This window comes from Sus scrofa, chromosome 5 (genome assembly GCF_054392235.1).
Source record: "Sus scrofa isolate SSC_HxYL_T2T_F1_AM1 chromosome 5, Sscrofa_HxYL_maternal_Yorkshire_Landrace_v2.0, whole genome shotgun sequence".
In the NCBI taxonomy this organism is placed as follows: Eukaryota; Metazoa; Chordata; class Mammalia; order Artiodactyla; family Suidae; genus Sus; species Sus scrofa.
In genome coordinates, this window is record NC_139387.1 from 26,832,514 (window position 1) to 26,848,884 (window position 16,371).

General features: G+C 47.3%; 1 long non-coding RNA gene and 1 pseudogene across 1 annotated transcript; both read right to left on the reverse strand.

The window, feature by feature from the left end:
• Window positions 1-1,510: 1,510 nt before the first annotated feature.
• LOC110260687 (palmitoyltransferase ZDHHC16 pseudogene) lies at window positions 1,511-3,000 on the reverse strand (annotated as a pseudogene).
• A 4,458-nt stretch (window positions 3,001-7,458) lies between these two features.
• LOC146403291 (uncharacterized) lies at window positions 7,459-15,369 on the reverse strand. Its single transcript, XR_014803434.1, has 2 exons — window positions 15,007-15,369; window positions 7,459-10,476 (listed from the first exon to the last, which is right to left on the reverse strand). It is a non-coding gene; the product is annotated as an uncharacterized LOC146403291 (long non-coding RNA).
• Window positions 15,370-16,371: the final 1,002 nt, after the last annotated feature.

Here is a 16,371-nt window from a genome sequence, read left to right on the forward strand (position 1 = left end):
CTTTGCACTTTCTATTGTATCCTATCAAGAAGCACCTAATGTCTGGATCCTTCTCTTTTCGTGATGTTAACATTTTTTTTTTGTCTTTTGCCATTTCTTGGGCTGCTCCCGTGGCATATGGAGGTTCCCAGGCTAGGGGTCCAATAGGAGCTGTAGCCACTGGCCTACACCAGAGCCGTGTCTGCGACCTATACCACAGCTCACGGCAACGCGAGATCCTTAACCCACTGAGCCAGGCCAGGGATCGAACCAGAAACCTCATGGTTCCTAGTCGGATTTGTTAACCACTGCGCCACGACGGGAACTCCCTTGTGATGTTAAATTTTATCAGTGTATGTATGTGGTGTCAGCTTGATTCACCTATAAGCCTCCTACCTAATGTTTCTGATAGTCATTGATGATTGTTGCTTAGATCAATTATGTCATTAGGATTGTAAAATGATGACAGTATATCATTCTTCCTGCCCTTTTTAGGTGGAATTCTTTAAAGAATAATTGCTTCTTAAACTATCTACTTACTTTATTCAGTTTGTAATTTAAAATTGAAAACTTTTTTACTTCTAGACCCTCTACTTTAAATATGTTAGATTATTGTTGTAGTTTCCCATTTTCTGATATATTTCCAAGTTTCACTTCTCTTTTTTTAGCTTTATTTTTTTTCTTCCTTTTTTTTTTGTGTGTGTGTGTGTGTTTTTAGGGCCACACCCTCTGCATACAGAGGTTCCAAAGCTAGGGGTTGAATCAGAGCTGCAGCTGCCAGCCTACGCCACAGCCACAGCAATGCAGGATCCAAGCCACGCCTGTGACCTACACCACAGCTCACGGCAATACCAGATCCTTAACCCACTGAGCGAGGCCAGGGATTGAACCCGAGTCCTCATGGATACTAGTCTGGTTCCTTAACCACTGAGACACAACAGGAACTCCTTTATTTTTTTAGCTTTAAAAATCAAATACCAGGATTTCCCCATGTGGCTCAGCCGAAATGAATCTGATTAGCATCCATGAGGACGAAGGTTCGATCCCTGGCCTTGCTCAGTGGGTTAAGGATCTGGCATTGCTGCAAGCTGGATCCCACATTGCTGTGGCTATGGTGTAGGTTGGCAGCTATAGCTCTGATTCAACCCCTAGCCTGAGAACCTCCATGTGCCACTGGTGTGGTCCTGGCAAGACAAACAAACAAACAAAAAAATCAAATATCTTTATTTTTGTTTCCTTTGGCAGCATGTGAGAAGTGGCAGTGACCCCAGCCATAGGCCTGTATCTTTGCCCTGTTAAGAAGCCAGGAACTCAGCTCTACCATTCAGGTGGGTTCTCATATGGCAAGTGGAAGAGGTGGTGGCCAACCCCAGTGCTGTAACCTGGAGCAGGTCGGGGTCAGTACCTGGCAAGGTTGCTAGCTGCCTAATTTCTAGTCTGGGGCTGGAACTTCTGTTTGCCTGAGTAAAGGGACATCAGTCCTAGCATTCTTCCACAGCGTGCCTTGCTTCTGCAGTGATCAGAAAACTGGTCCATGAGCTGCCCCTGCATAGTACCCCAAAGCAGGCCCACTGGCTCTTTTTGCTCAAGGATTCCAAGAAGCTATCCTTAGAGGCCCTTGAAACAATGCAGGAAGCAGGGTGATACTCAAGTTGTGGCTGTCATGCTCCAGTTCACGCTGCTGTCACAGAGGCTGAGTGAGCAGTCACCCAGGGAGGGGGATCCCAGCTCATTCCACTCCTGTGGGGCAGGTGACTGGAAGGTAACAGCACCCGAATAGGTCAGTGTCTTCCTGTGTCCACACCCAGGAATACCTTCCAATTGTCCAAGCAGCCATAGTTGTAATGATTCCTACAAACTCTGCCCTTGGCCTGGAGCCGACAACACTCCTTTTTCTTGATGTGCCTTTCATACTAGTCTCACTTTGACTAATGAGAATGGCATGCCTTACAGTTAGGGCACCCAGGGCAAGTGCCACGGAACTGCACAGGAACCAGAGGTAGACAAGACTCTGTGAGTCACTTTTTCTCGAAAGGAGAAACTGGGTGGTGGGATCTGGTGATAAGTCTTGATGGTAGCATAAGCTCCCTGGAAAAAGTCCCAACTTCCGTAGCTGCAATAGACACAGCCTATAGAGTCATCAAAAAGCAGAAAGAGAAGAAGTACGGATGGTTATAGTGGCCCACACAGTTTCTTAGCCAGGGGCAGTGATGATCCATCCTCAGCTGTGTTCAGGCTGCCTTGGGGTTAATGCACTTCTTGCAGATAGAGATTGTTGTGATATCAGTCCTACCCAGGGATGGGTATCCAGGTGGAGTGGTGATAGCCTGGTAATAATGGAAGATGATGAGGATCAGATTCCAGTGACTATAGAAGAAAAGCCAGCAGAGAAATGCTGTGGCACAGAGTAGGTTTGGAGGATGAGGGGCAGGACACATAGGTAGGCGATGGCCACGATGGAGCTGGTCAGCATGATCACCAGCACCACGAACACCACCCCACACCAGCCAGCAGATAGGCTCAAAGGCAGCATCCACAGCAGTGTCACTGCCCCCAAAGGAGTTGTAAACCAAGGAGCACAGGCAGACCTTGCCATGGTGCCAGCGCGGGACCAGGCCCCAGAGCAGAGGTAGGCAACATCACCTGTAGCCGGGGAACAGAAGCAGGTGCAGGCAGAGGCGGGCAGGGCCCAGCAGCAGGCTCCGCTGGCCCTGCATGGCTCCTGCCTCCCCAGTCAGCCAAACTGAATCCTGCAGCCTCCACTGCTGCTCACTACTACCCCTCCTCCACCTCCTCGCCCCAGCCTGGCCTGGTTCAACCCAACCAACTGTGGCCCGCCACCCACAGCTCCAGCCTGCAGACCTGCACCCACCGCCAGCCCATCCTCTCATTTATTTCTTTAGGCATAGTAAGCAAAATTGTTTTATAATCTGTGTCACGTAATTACAATATCTGCTGTTGTTTCTTCTGGTCTTATTCATAGTGTCTTATCTCCTTTTGTGTTTAGTTATTTTTCATTATGAGTTACTAACTTTCCTTGGAAAATGATTTGTAGCGGAGTTCTTTGGTGCCTGGGATGAAGGGGACATTTTTCAAGAGTGGATTTGCATTTGCTTTTGCCAAGTGCCTGCCCGGAACATTATTCTCTCCTCCTCAGAGTCACTTAAATCTAAATTTACGATTTGGGTTTTTAAAAAAAACCCACTTAAATGTGAAATTAGTCTGCAAATTTCTTTAAGGACCTACTTGAGATCACAGATTCTCTTTCTTTCTTTGGCACTGAGGAACCTTCCTTGCAGTTCCCCGGAGATGAGGGCAGGTTCACTACTGGGAAGATCTTCTCTCAGACTCTCTGCATCCAGTGGACCTTCTGTCCCTTCCTCTAGGAACAACAACAACAAAAAAAACAATGTTCAGATCTGTACACTGCTGGTGGGAATGTACATTGGTGCAATCACTGTGGCAAACAGAATGGAGTTTTGTCAAAAAACTAAAAATAAGAGTTCCCATCGTGGCTCAGTGGTTAAGGAATCCGACTAGGAACCATGAGGTTGCGGGTTCGATCCCTGGCCTTGCTCAGTGGGTTAAGGATCTGGCGTTGCCACGAGCTGTGGTGTAGGCCGAAGACATGGTTCAGATTCTCTGTTGCTGTGGCTGTGGCGTAGGCCGGCGGCTATGGCTCCAATTAGACCCCTAGCCTGGGAACCTCCATATGCTGCGGGAAGCAGCCCTAGAAAAGGCAAAAAGACAAAACCCAAAAAGAAACAACAACAAAAAAACACCCTAAAAATAGCGCTGTGATACAAGCTAGCAATCCTACTCTGGGCATATAGCCAAAACAAAAACAAAAACACTCATTTGAAAAGATACATGCATCCCAATGTTCACAGCAACATTATTTACAATCAACAAGATATGGAAGCAACCTAAGTGTCCATCAACAGATGAATAGATAAAGAAGATGTGGTATGTATACACAATGGAATACTACTCAGTCATAAAAGTAATGAAAACTTGCTATTTGCAGCAACATAGATGGACTTGGAGGGCATTATGCTAAGTGAAATACATCAGACAGAGAAAGACAAATACTGTATGCTATCACTTGCATGTGGGATCTAAAAAATACAACAAAGTAGTGAATATAATAATAAAAAAAAGAAGCAAACTCACAGATATAAAGAACAAGTGGTTACCAGTGGGGAAAGAGAAGGGGGGAGGGGCTTATGCGGTAGGGAATTTAGAGGTACAAACTATTGGTATAAAATATGCTACAACGGAGTTCCCGTCGCGGCGCAGTGGTAAAGGAATCCGACTAGGAACCATGAGGTTGCGGGTTCGATCCCTGCCCTTGCTCTAGTGGGTTAATGATCCGGCGTTGCCGTGAGCTGTGGTGTAGGTTGCAGATGCGGCTCGGATCCCGCGTTGCTGTGGCTCTGGCATAGGCCGGTGGGTACAGTTCCAATTGGACCCCTAGCCTGGGAACCTCCATATGCCGCGGGAGCAGCCCAAGAAATAGCAAAAAAAAAAAGACAAAAAAAAAAATATGCTACAAGGATATATGGTACAACAGGGAATATAGTCAATATTTTATAATAACTATAAATGGTGTGTAACCTTTAAAAATTGTGAATTACTATATTGTACACCTATAACTTATATAATATTGTACATCAACTATACTTCAATTTTAAAATAGAGTTAGAAAAAATACATTTAAAAACCCCCAAGAGTTCCCCTTGTGGCTCAGCAGGTTAAGAACCTCGACTAGTATCCGTGAGGATGCAGGTTCAATCCCTGGCCTCACTCAGTGGGTTAAAGGATCCGGTGTTGCCATGAGCTGTGATGTAGGTCACAGATGTGGCTCGAATCTGGCACTGCTTTAGCTATGGTGCAGGCCAGCAGCTGCAGCTCTGACTTGACCCCTAGCCCAGGGGTGCAGGTTTGGCCTTAAAACAAAAAAACCATGAAAAACCAAAGCTCAGTTCTGTAAGTTTGGCAAATGCCCTCCAAGCAAATGTGGCTACAGGGTTTTGGTTTTGGTTTTGGTTTTCTTTCATAATTGTGATTTTATTGGTTGTTTTGAGGATCAGTACACAGACATTTCAATTTGTACACAATTCTTTTTTTGTTTGTTTGTTTGTTTGTTTGGTCTTTTTAGGGCTGCACCTGCAGCATATGGAGGTTCTCAGGCTTGGGATCAGATCCGAGCTGTAGCTGCTGGCCTGCACCAGAGCCACTGCAACTCAGGATCCTAGCCACGTCTGTGACCTATACCGCAGCTCACTGCAACGCCGGATCCTTAACCCACTGAGCAAGGCCAGGGATGGAACCTGCAACCTCATGGTTCCTAGTTGGATTCTCTAACCACTGAGCTATGACAGGAACTCTTGTGATTCTTTTCTGAATTTTTCCAGTGACTTTCCAGCTTAAAATTTGGGGCCAAATTTTCCTAACAGAATATTAAATACCAACATCTTTAAATGTTGATATGCTGTTATAAGTCCCACTAATTCACAATTTAACATGTACACTATATACTCAAATTTTCATTCACTCACAGTGCATCAACAAAATTACTAGGAAAACTGGACTACCACTACCAACGATGTTACAGAGCATACAAAATTCTGACAAGGAGAGCCAAGATCAAGGAGTAGTTTGCTTTAGGAAACAATTCAACCAAAAACAAAATGGGAAGAAAAGTCATTTAACGTCTTCAAGACGTGAAATGTACAACTGACTCCAAAATGCCATTTAGTATATGCTTCGTATTATATGATATAAAAGCTACCCCACCTATGTAATGTTGAGCTGACACCCAAGACAATCAAAGCCTCTCATATTCAATATCCTACTATTTACTGGTTGTACCAAAAAATTAACAACCAGCAAAACATTTCACCTCTTAAAGCATTTACACTCAAGAAATGGGCTGAAGCGGGATTCCCTCCTTCTTAAAAATGTTTCCAGAACCATTAAAAAACTTGCATTTACTAAACAGTTGATAAAAGGTATTCCTTTGGATTTTACAGTAAAGGAGAGAGGGACCTGGCATGCGGTATTAATCAGAGGCGACTTCTTTCTCTCCTGCTTCATCAGAGGCTGGGCTCTTCTCGTTTTTTGGTTTCTCCGTTTTCTGCAGTAGAACTTCTTTAGTCTCTTGGTTAGCCACTTAGGCCGGTTTTCCTTTTTTGATTTTAATTTTAATTTTTTTTTTTTTTGTCTTTTTGCCATTTCTAGGGCCGCTCCCACGGCATATGGAGGTTCCCAGGCTAGGGGTCCAATCGGAGCTGTAGCCACTGGCCTACGCCAGAGCCACAGCAATTCAGGATCTGAGCCGCATCTGCAACCTACACCACAGCTCACAGCAACGTCGGATCCTTAACCCACTGAGCAAGGCCAGGGATCAAACCCTCAACCTCATCGTTCCTAGTCGGATTCCTTAACCACTGTGCCACGACGGGAATTCCCCAGTTTTCCTTTTGCTCCTCTTTTCCCTTTTGCACTTTTTTTTTGGTTGGAAGACTTATCCTTTCCTGCCGCCTTTTTTTTGGTTTCCTTTCCACTTCCGCAGGAGCAGGTTTAGCTGACAACCTCGCGGATCTTCTCTTGAGCTCCTCCTTCGCTGTCCCAGTCTCTTCGGCGGAACTGACCTTCCTCTTGGGCATCGTGGCGCCACGCCAGGGTCGGGTGCCTGTGAGCGGCCGCGCGCCAAGAGCCCTGAGCCTCCCAGGCGGAGCTGCCTGGCTGCTGCCGCGCCTCCCGCCGGGACCTGCTGGGACCCTCGGCAGCAGCAGCAGCAGCAGCAGTGGGAGAACCGGATGGAACCGGATTGGGAGCCCGCCGCCCCCCTCCTGGGCCTTGGGCAATCACTCCCTCTGACTGCAGGACTTTGAGTGCCTCTTAAGGTTTCTGCCTTCGTTTAGGTTTTGGCTTGTTAATTTTTCACTGTCTTGCTGACTTTACTATGCTTTTAAGAAAACAGATAATTATATTCTACCTAGGGTTTTGTTTTTGTTTTCAGTTCGTTTGCTTGTTTGTTTTGCCATTCCAAAAGCACTTGGAAGTTCCTGGGGTAGGGATTGAACCTGTGCCACAGAGCCGCCCCAAGCCGCTGCAGGGACAATGCATTCTCCTTAACCCTCTCCCCACAATGGAACTCCCTTACCCAGCATTTTCAGTTGTTTTTAGTAGGAGAATAACTAACCATGTTGAAGAAAATAGAAGTCTGCTTGGCTTTTCCAGCACTTTTTATTTTCATTAGAATTAATGTCTTTTCCCCGCCCCAGCCCCAACTTTCTACATACTTATCATTAACATATCCCCGAACCCTCCTCTGGTTAAACAAAACTTATTTTTGAATAAATTCAAATGTATTAGGTATTCTATCAGTTTTATGTCTTTAAAAAATCACTCCCAAATCTTCTGTGTTGCGGAAACCGCAAAAACCGTGGCAACGGAAGGAGACAAACAGCATTCGGAGATATGAAAAAGCAAGGTTTATTCAGCACCGGTGCGGGCTCAGAGGAATCACCTCCAGAGTCTGAGCACCAGGTCTTTTTTCTCAGTAACTTTTATATACTACAAGGTCTTGATTTTCCCATGTAAGCACCCCGGACCTCCCCCATCCCCAAGCAGACAGTGTTCCTCCCTAAGAAACTGAGCAAGCAAGGTTACAGAAGCGGAACTGATAGGCAATGCTGAGTACCCGATTAGCAGGGCTGCTGGTTTGGACAGAGGGCACACAGTTGTTACATTATTACAAGAAGGGTGGCATAGTGATGAGCACAGCTGGAAAGGCTTGCAGCTGCCTTCTTAGCCAAGGGGGGGTTGTTCTTTAGTTAAAACTCCATTTCATTCCCCCCTCTTGATGTTCAGGGTGCATCTGCACCCTTTACAGATCATCATCAGTCATAACCCTTTGGTAGCCTCTAATAAGTAGCAGGTGGGAGGCTGTTTTTTTTTTAAACCATGGTTTTTATAAAACCTTTTGTGATACTTATCAGGAGAGGTACAAGGCAGGGAATAAGTAGGCACCCTGTGAGTATAACCATGATTATTCCGACCATTGTCTTAATTTCTCCCAACCAAGAGAACCATTTACCAAAGAGACTGTCTGTATGCCATCCTTTCTAAGTTTGTACAGGTACATGGGCAAGTTTAGTCATGCGGTCAGCAATTTTTTTTTACCACCTTTCCAGTGTCATCTATTTGTAGACAGCAATTACTTAAGTTAAATTTTCCATAAACCCCTCCTTTAGAAGCAAGTAGATAATCCAAGGCCAAGCAATTTTTGTAGATTGCACTGTACATTTTAGTTTGTTGTTGAGCCAATATAGTCAAGGCCCTTGCAGTGTCATTTGTTATAAGTTCCAAAACCGCCTGTAGTCTGATGATGCGGTTCAGCATATAGACTGGGGTGCGATATCCCCAAGAGCCATCCTCTGCCCAGGTGGCAGGCCCATAATATTGAATTATCCGTTCTGGGGGCCATTTATCATCTTTCCAGTCTCCAATTTGGAGAGCCCTCCGGTCTCTCTGGGCACCCTGTGGCCTATATATAGGAACTCCCAGTTGCTCCCCTAGTGACAGTGGGAGCAGGAAGAAGGAAGGTCTGATTGTTCCCAGTACACATGCCCCAGCCCAATTGGGGGGGAGTATGGAATAGGCCATTTTTTTCACAAATCCAATACAATCCCTTTGGTGCCCGCCACTGGATATTAGCACTGATATCTTTCCATGCTTGTCAAAGGAGGGAAAAGTTAGACAAGGGATTAGGCTTGGGCTCTGAGAGATTGGAGGATGACCACCATTGAGTCTTTTGGGCAGTCAGATTATAATACCTTAGGCCTAAACATGTTAGGCTTCCAACTGAAACATTAAACCATCCTCCCCGCCTCGCAAGACAATTTTTTCCCTATAATAGCAGTTCTGAGGAGCCATACCCCATTGGTGAGTTGGGGGTATGCGGTCTCATTATGAGGCTCTAATGGGTCCAGTTCTCTGGCTTGCCAAGGCCAGTGGTCTCCTGTATTCGTTCCCCCGCATACGTAACAAGAGGAGACCTTGAGGGTTTGTGCAATAGTTTCTGCCAGGGCTAAGAACAAGTTCTTAGTTGTGGCCGGAATGGGAGGTGGAGTGTTTTTTTATCTCTTTATAAAAGGAATGAAAGATGCTGTGAGAGGCAGCTTGGAGTGCAAACGTGATTTTCTGGAAATGTAGCATAGCTCCAGGGTCAAGGCCTCTTCCGTCAATGTGAATGCTTATTTTGAAACCCTCCTTCCATTTGGGCTCACTGGAATTGAAAATAGTGAAATTAACTGGGTTACAAGCTTTAGTCTGGTAGTCTGGAGGGCTGTACCCTTTTGAAGGACAGCTGTTTTGTCTCCCTTATTCCAGGTTGCTCAGGCCACACAGCTCCAGTAAGTGCATTCCAGGCAACCGCTCCAGGTGGTCCCCCAGCACATATATTTATGCTGGAGCCTATATTCTTTTTCCCATGATGGGCTTCCACATGGTCTAGTAGAAGTCCATGACCCATTCATAGCTTCACAGGCATCAAAAAGTATTGATACTGGAGTTCCCGTCGTGGCGCAGTGGTTAACGAATCCGACTAGGAACCATGAGGTTGCGGGTTCAGTCCCTGCCCTTGCTCAGTGGGTTAACGATCCGGCGTTGCTGTGAGCTGTGGTGTAGGTTGCAGACGCGGCTTGGATCCTGAATTGCTGTGGCTCTGGCGTAGGCCGGTGGCTACAGCTCCGATTCGACCCCTAGCCTGGGAACCTCCATATGCCGCGGGAGCGGCCCAAGAAATAGCAACAATAACAACAACAACAACAACAACAACAACAACAACAAAAGACAAAAAAAAAAAAAGTATTGATACTGGCAACTTGGTGTTGGTAATTTGGGTCCGATTAATTAGCTGCCCTGATTTATGAGAGTGCCGGACTTCTAACCATTCCTCAGTTGGTGAGTATCGTGGGTCAAAGCAAGTATATTGGTCCCCCTGTTGACAGATAGAATAAGTGGTCCTGTTGTGAGTACAACTTCCATGAATTTCTCTGAAACAGGAGAAATGAGTGGAGTAAAGCAAAGTCCATGTAACCCCTTGATCTGATCGGGTCACTCGAATGCACACGTCACATGAGGACATGGATCCTGGCAGAACCAAAGGGGACCAGATTAACAGCAACAGGCAGAAAACATACATGTTGGTCATAAGATAACAGTATATGACAGTTAGAGAGTCTTGTGGAAGGGAGGTAAGGCAGTTTATTTTACCAGGCTGTCGATTCCTCAAGCTTCAGCCGTGCATTGACTGACCAGCTTCCGGTGTGGTCAGAGCAGGGCTTTGAGATCGTCGTCTCCTTCTCTGTATTGTCAGGCGAAGAGGTCTCTCTGGATCGAGGGCAGTCTCCCACTCTCCATGGTCGTCAGCTGGGCCAGCCGGTTTTACTCTAGAATGATGGATCCAAGCATCTATTCCTGTTACTTTAAGAGCAGTGGGGGTGGTTAGAATTACAGTATAGGGGCCCTTCCATACCAGCCTCAAAGGCTCCTTTTTCCAGTCCTTTATCCACACCTGGTCCCCCGGCTTGTGGGGGTGTACTGTTATACCTAAGGACACAGGTATTCTGTCTGTGACCCATTTATGTATCTGAGAAATAGTGAGCCCCAGTCCTTGTAATTGTTTATGTAATTCCAAGTCTCCCAACTCCCTGGTGTTTCCTTTTAAACTGATTAGTGGAGGTGGCCTTCCATATAAGATTTCAAATGGCGAGAATCCTATTCCCGCTCGGGGTGAGCATCTCACTTTTAAGAAGGCCACCGGCAACATGTTTATCCAGGGCAAGCCAGTTTCCTGACATAACTTTGCCAGGGTCTGTTTAAGGGTTCGGTTTATGTGTTCTACTTTCCCTGAACTTTGAAGGCGATAAGCAGAATGTAGTTTCCATCGGATCTGTAAAGCTTTTGCCACCTGTTGTACTGTTTCAGCCACAAATGCTGGACCATTATCTGACCCAATGGTCAGAGGCATTCCATATCTGGGAATAATGTCTCTCAGGAGTGCCTTGGTTACTTCCCTTGTCTTTTCAGTTCAGGTAGGGAAGGCCTCTACCCATCCTCCAGGCAGTTATGGTCTGGGGGCCCCGCTTCGTCTGGCAGAAAAGTAGCTGGGTTCAGAGTTCACACAACCTCCAGTTTTACCCGTGGATTTTCACATAGTAACCCTTGATATTGAGTCATTCGTGCATGTGTGAGCCAATGGTGGCCCTTGGTATCCATTAGGGTTACAACTGAGTGTGGGACTTTAACATTGAGGTTTTGTCCCAGGGTCAACTTGTCAGCCTCTCTTACCAACAAGGTAGTAGCTGCCAGCGCTCGGAGGCAGGGAGGCCATCCGGCAGCAACTGAGTCAATTTGTTTAGACAGATATGCCACTGGCCTCTGCCAAGGCCCAAATTCTTGAGTTAAGACTCCCAAAGCCATCCCATTTTTCTCATGAACAAAAAGGTTAAATTCTCTGGTTACATCAGGAAGTCCCAAAGCTGGAGCCTCAGTGAGTTTGGTTTTGATTGTCTGAAACGCTGTCTCCTGGCTTGGTCCCCATTCAAGGGGAGCCTTTTCTTCCCCTTTTAGAGCCTCATACAGAGGTCTGGCCAGGTCTGAAAACCTGGGGATCCATATCCGGCAGAATCCTGCTGCCCCTAGGAACTCACGAACCTTCCGGCGGATGGTAGGGACAGGAATGGCACAAACTGCCTGCTTTTTTTCAGTCCCCAGCATTCGTTGGCCCTGCATGATGTTGAAGCCCAGATACTTGACTTGTTTTTTTTTTTTGCAGATTTGTGCCTTTTTCTTTGATACCCGATACCCTGCCTCCATCAGTAGGGAAAGGAGAGCTCTTGTTCTCTCTAGGTACTGAGCCTCTGTGGTGCCAGCTAGTAAGAGATCGTCAACATACTGCAGCAAAACACAGCCCAGTTTTTGTCCAGGAAATTCAGCCAGGTCAGCAGCTAAGGCGCCGCTAAAAAGAGTGGGAGAGTTTTTGAATCCTTGTGGGAGTCTAGTCCAGGTAAGCTGTTCCTTTGTCCCTGTATGTGGATTCTCCCATTTAAAAGCAAACAAGGGCTGACTGGCAGGTGCCACCCGGAGGCAGAAAAAGGCGTCTTTTAAGTCCAGGCAAGTAAACCACTCAGCAGTGGAGGGGATCAGCCCTAGCAGGGTATATGGGTTAGGGACGGACGGGTGTAATGTGACTGTTGCTTCATTTATGGCTCTCAAGTCCTGTACTGGGCGGTAGTCCTGTGTTCCCGGTTTTTCCACGGGCAGTAAAGGGGTGTTCCAAGGGGACTGACATTTTATTAACAGTCCGTGCTGAAGCAGCCTATCCAGGTGAACCTGGATTCCCAGTCGAACTTCTCTGGGAATTGAGTATTGCCATAGCTTTACCGGTTGAGCTCCGGGTTTTAGATCAATCAAGACAGGAGCGTGGCATTTTGCCAGTCCTGGTGGGTTTCCTTCAGCCCAAACCAATGGGTATTTAGTCTCTAGTTCTGGGGGAATGGTCCCCATTTCTGAAGGGGAAGAGTACAAGCGTCGTTTCTCTTCTCTTTTCACAGCAAGAGCCATGATTAAAGGAGACGGGGTTCTGTCAATTTGAGTTGGGCCGATCCATCAGTAGAAAAGGAAATTTGTGCCCCCATTTTAGCCAGCAGGTCTCTTCCCATCAGGGGGACTGGGCAGTCAGGCAGGTAAAGAAATTCATGTATTACTTCATGGCCTCCTAACCGACATCGTCGAGGACCACAGAAGGGCCTGTGTGTTTGGTTACCTGTGGCCCCAACAATGGTGGTTTCTTTCCCCGAGAGGGGAGCCACAGGTTGTGTAACCACAGAAAGTTCGGCACCTGTGTCAACCATAAAGTCTATGAGGTGGCCCCCTACTTGAATTCTGACCATAGGCTCTCAGGGGCCCAGTTGGAGAGAGCCTGGTCCCCCCTAATCAGACTCAGCTAGGCCGATCAGGTTGGTGCTGAATGGCTCAGATCAGTACCGGCTAGGTGGGGCCTTGGTCTTTTCCTCAGGACGGTTGGGGCATTCATTTTTTTCAATGTCCCTTTTCTTTGCAGTAAGCGCATTGGTCATGTTCCAGGGGACTCCTTTTCCCTGGCCTTGTACCTTGTCCCTTACGGGGTGGTCCCACTGGGGGCACGGGTTTTGACAGGGCGGCTGCTAGAAGAGTCACTTTTTGTTTCATTCTCTTTTCTGCATCACGACGGGCCACCTGGTCTCAGTTAATAAAAACCTTGTTGGCTATTTCCAACAGTTTAGTGGCATTCTCTCCTGCAAATCCTTCTAATTTCTGTAGCTTTTTACAGATATCTGATTGGGCTTGTCCCACAAAGGCAGCATTTATCATCCGTTGGTTCTCAGGGGCCTCGGGATCAAAAGGGGTGTAGATTCAGAAAGCCTCACATAGTCTCTCATAGAATTTGGCTGGGCTTTTATTCGGCTCTTGTAGTATCTCACTGATCTTAGCTATATTAGTGGGCTTTTTAGCCCCAGCTTTTGCCCCCTGTAGGAAGGCCTGCTGGTACCTCTCTAGGTTACGTTTCCCTTCTTCAGTGTCATAGTCCCAGTGGGGGTTTTCTTCTGGGAAGGCTTCCCTCACCCAGTTTGTTAAGTCTGCTCGACCCCCCGCCTTGTCCTGAAGCCATTTTTGGGCTTCTGTTACAATTCGCCAGCGCTCTTCAGTGTCAAATAGAGTAAAAAGGAGTTGCCGGCAGTCTATCCAGGTGGGACAGTGTGTCTGGAAAATGAATTCTAAGAGATCAATCAGCGCCTGAGGCTTTTCAGAATATGAGGGAATATGGTGTTTCCAGTTGAGGAGATCGGCAGTGGAAAAGGGCTGGTAATAATAAAAACGTCCCCCCTCTTGTATGGTCCCATCGGGGGCGACTTGCTGTGATCCCTGTGTCTCCCGTAAGGGCATTTGTAATGCTGGAGTGGCTGCTCCCTGAGCTGAAGGGAGACGCCTGCTCATAGGTTCTGGAGAATTTGGCTGCGGTGGTGATATCGCCTCGGGAACTTCAGAAGCAGAAGGAGGAGGAGAAACAGAAGGTGGTGGGATATCTGGCATCTGGGGACCCTCGGCTCCTGGAGGTGGGGCCAGCAGCACATAAGGTGGTGGCATAGGGGGCGAGTCCTCAGGTTCCCCTTGATAAATAGGTGGCACCTTCTTTTGAGACAAGGTTTTCTTCTTGGACTGGGCTACTAGCACCTTACACTGTCCCTGGTCTATGGTGCAGAACCAAACCCATGGGGGCCTCAAATAGGCAATTTCCAACCATTGATCAATATACAGAAATTGGCCTGGGTGTCCAGGGTCTCCTGTTATAACATTATATACTGCTGTAACTGTGAACACATCTAAGGTCCCTTCTGGAGGCCAGCCAACACCAAAGGAGGGCCACTCTAGGGTACAGAGGGTACACAGTTTTCCAAGACTCAGTTTAACACCATAATCTCTAGAAAATCCTTTCTTAAAATTCTTAACCATATACTCTAAGACAGTGGGCTTGGAAGCCGATTTACCCATTGTGTGAAGTCCCACCCTGTGCCGGTGATGCAGACAAACACTGAGGACAAGGCCTCAGGTAACAATCGCTTCATCCGCCTGACCGCTCCCCCAGAGGAGATATTTCAGGCGCCTCTTAGCATAGGTGGGACTGTATAAACCCCAACGTCAGGATCCCCACAAAAAGGGCCACCATAAGCCGTATGAGGGTCGCTGCGGAACTGCAGGTTAGGACTCACTCTGGCTCCGTAGTCCAAAGACGGGCTCTCGTTCTCTCCAGTCACTCACACACACACACACACACACCAGAATTGACAAGCCTCCCAATCCCAAGGGAGCAAACCCTGACCTGAGTGACCCTTTGGTCACGGAGAGGTGATCAGTCTCTCCTTCCGCCATATGGCGGGTCCTGACTTGGGCAGATGTCCCCGGGGCACTCACCAGTCTGACGTCCTGTCCAGGAGCCTGTTTCCACTCTCCTTCTGAGTCTATTTGGGAAGCGGTGTGGGCCAAGGCCACGGCCCGAGTGAGGGTCTGGATCCGGCAAAATGGCCGGTGTGCGCTATCCACCTGTCACCGGGCCGGCAACCGTGGCCTCCCCCAGTTCCCCGACAACGGTGGCGCAAGAGGCCAGCTCGGTTGTCGGCTTCCCGGCCAACGCACCAAAATGTTGCGGAAACCGCAAAAACCGTGGCAACGGAAGGAGACAAACAGCACTCAGAGATATGGAAAAGCAAGGTTTATTCAGCACCGGTGCGGGCTCAGAGGAGTCACCTCCAGAGTCTGAGCACCAGGTCTTTGTTCTCAGTAACTTTTATACACTACAAGGTCTTGATTTTCCCATGTAAGCACCCCGGACTGCCCCTATCCCCAAGCAGACAGTGTTCCTCCCTAAGAAACTGAGCAAGCAAGGTTACAGAAGCTGAACTGATAAGCAATGCTGAGTACCTGATTAGCAGGGCTGCTGGCTTGGACAGAGGGCACACAGTTGTTACATTATTACAAGAAGGGTGGCATAGTGATGAGCACAACTGGAAAGGCTTGCAGCTGCCTTCTTAGCCAAGGGGGGGGGGGTTGTCCTTTAGTTAAAACTCCATTTCATCTGAACTGCTCGAATCGTGATGAATTGACTTGTAGTTCTGCCCCGCAACTTGGAATCTCCCTTCAACTTTGCCCTGGGAAGGAGTTTCCCTTTTTGGCACATCAGGTTAAGGATCAGGTGTTGTCACTTTGGTGGCTTGGGTCACTGTTGTGGTGGGTTCTATCCCTGGCCCAGGAACTTCCACGTGCCAGAGTGCAGCCAAAAAAAATTTTTTTTAAATTGCACTGGGGATTCCTTTTGTTTTTCTTTTGTGCTGGATACCCTGCTTCCTGGATTTCATACTGTTCTCTCTTTTGACTAACATTTGTCTTGGTGTAATACATCCTCTTCTACCTTTCTGATACACAATGCATGGAACAGATGTATTTTGAGACCTCGCATATCTGAAATCATCTTTATTCTGGACTCATAAATGAGTCACAGTTTGGCTGTGTATAGAATTCTAGGTTGAAAATAATTTCCTTAAAATTTTGAAGCTTTTTTTTTTTTTTTTTGTCATTTTAGAGCCACACCTGAGGTGTATGGCAACTCCCAGATTAGGGGTTGAATTGCAGCTGTACCTGCTGGCCTATGCCACAGCCACAGCAACACCAGATCTGAGCCACATCTGCCACCTACACCACAGCTCAGCTCACAGCAATGCTGGATCCTTAGCCCACTGAGCAAGGCCAGGGATTGAACCCATGTCCTCATGGATACTAGCC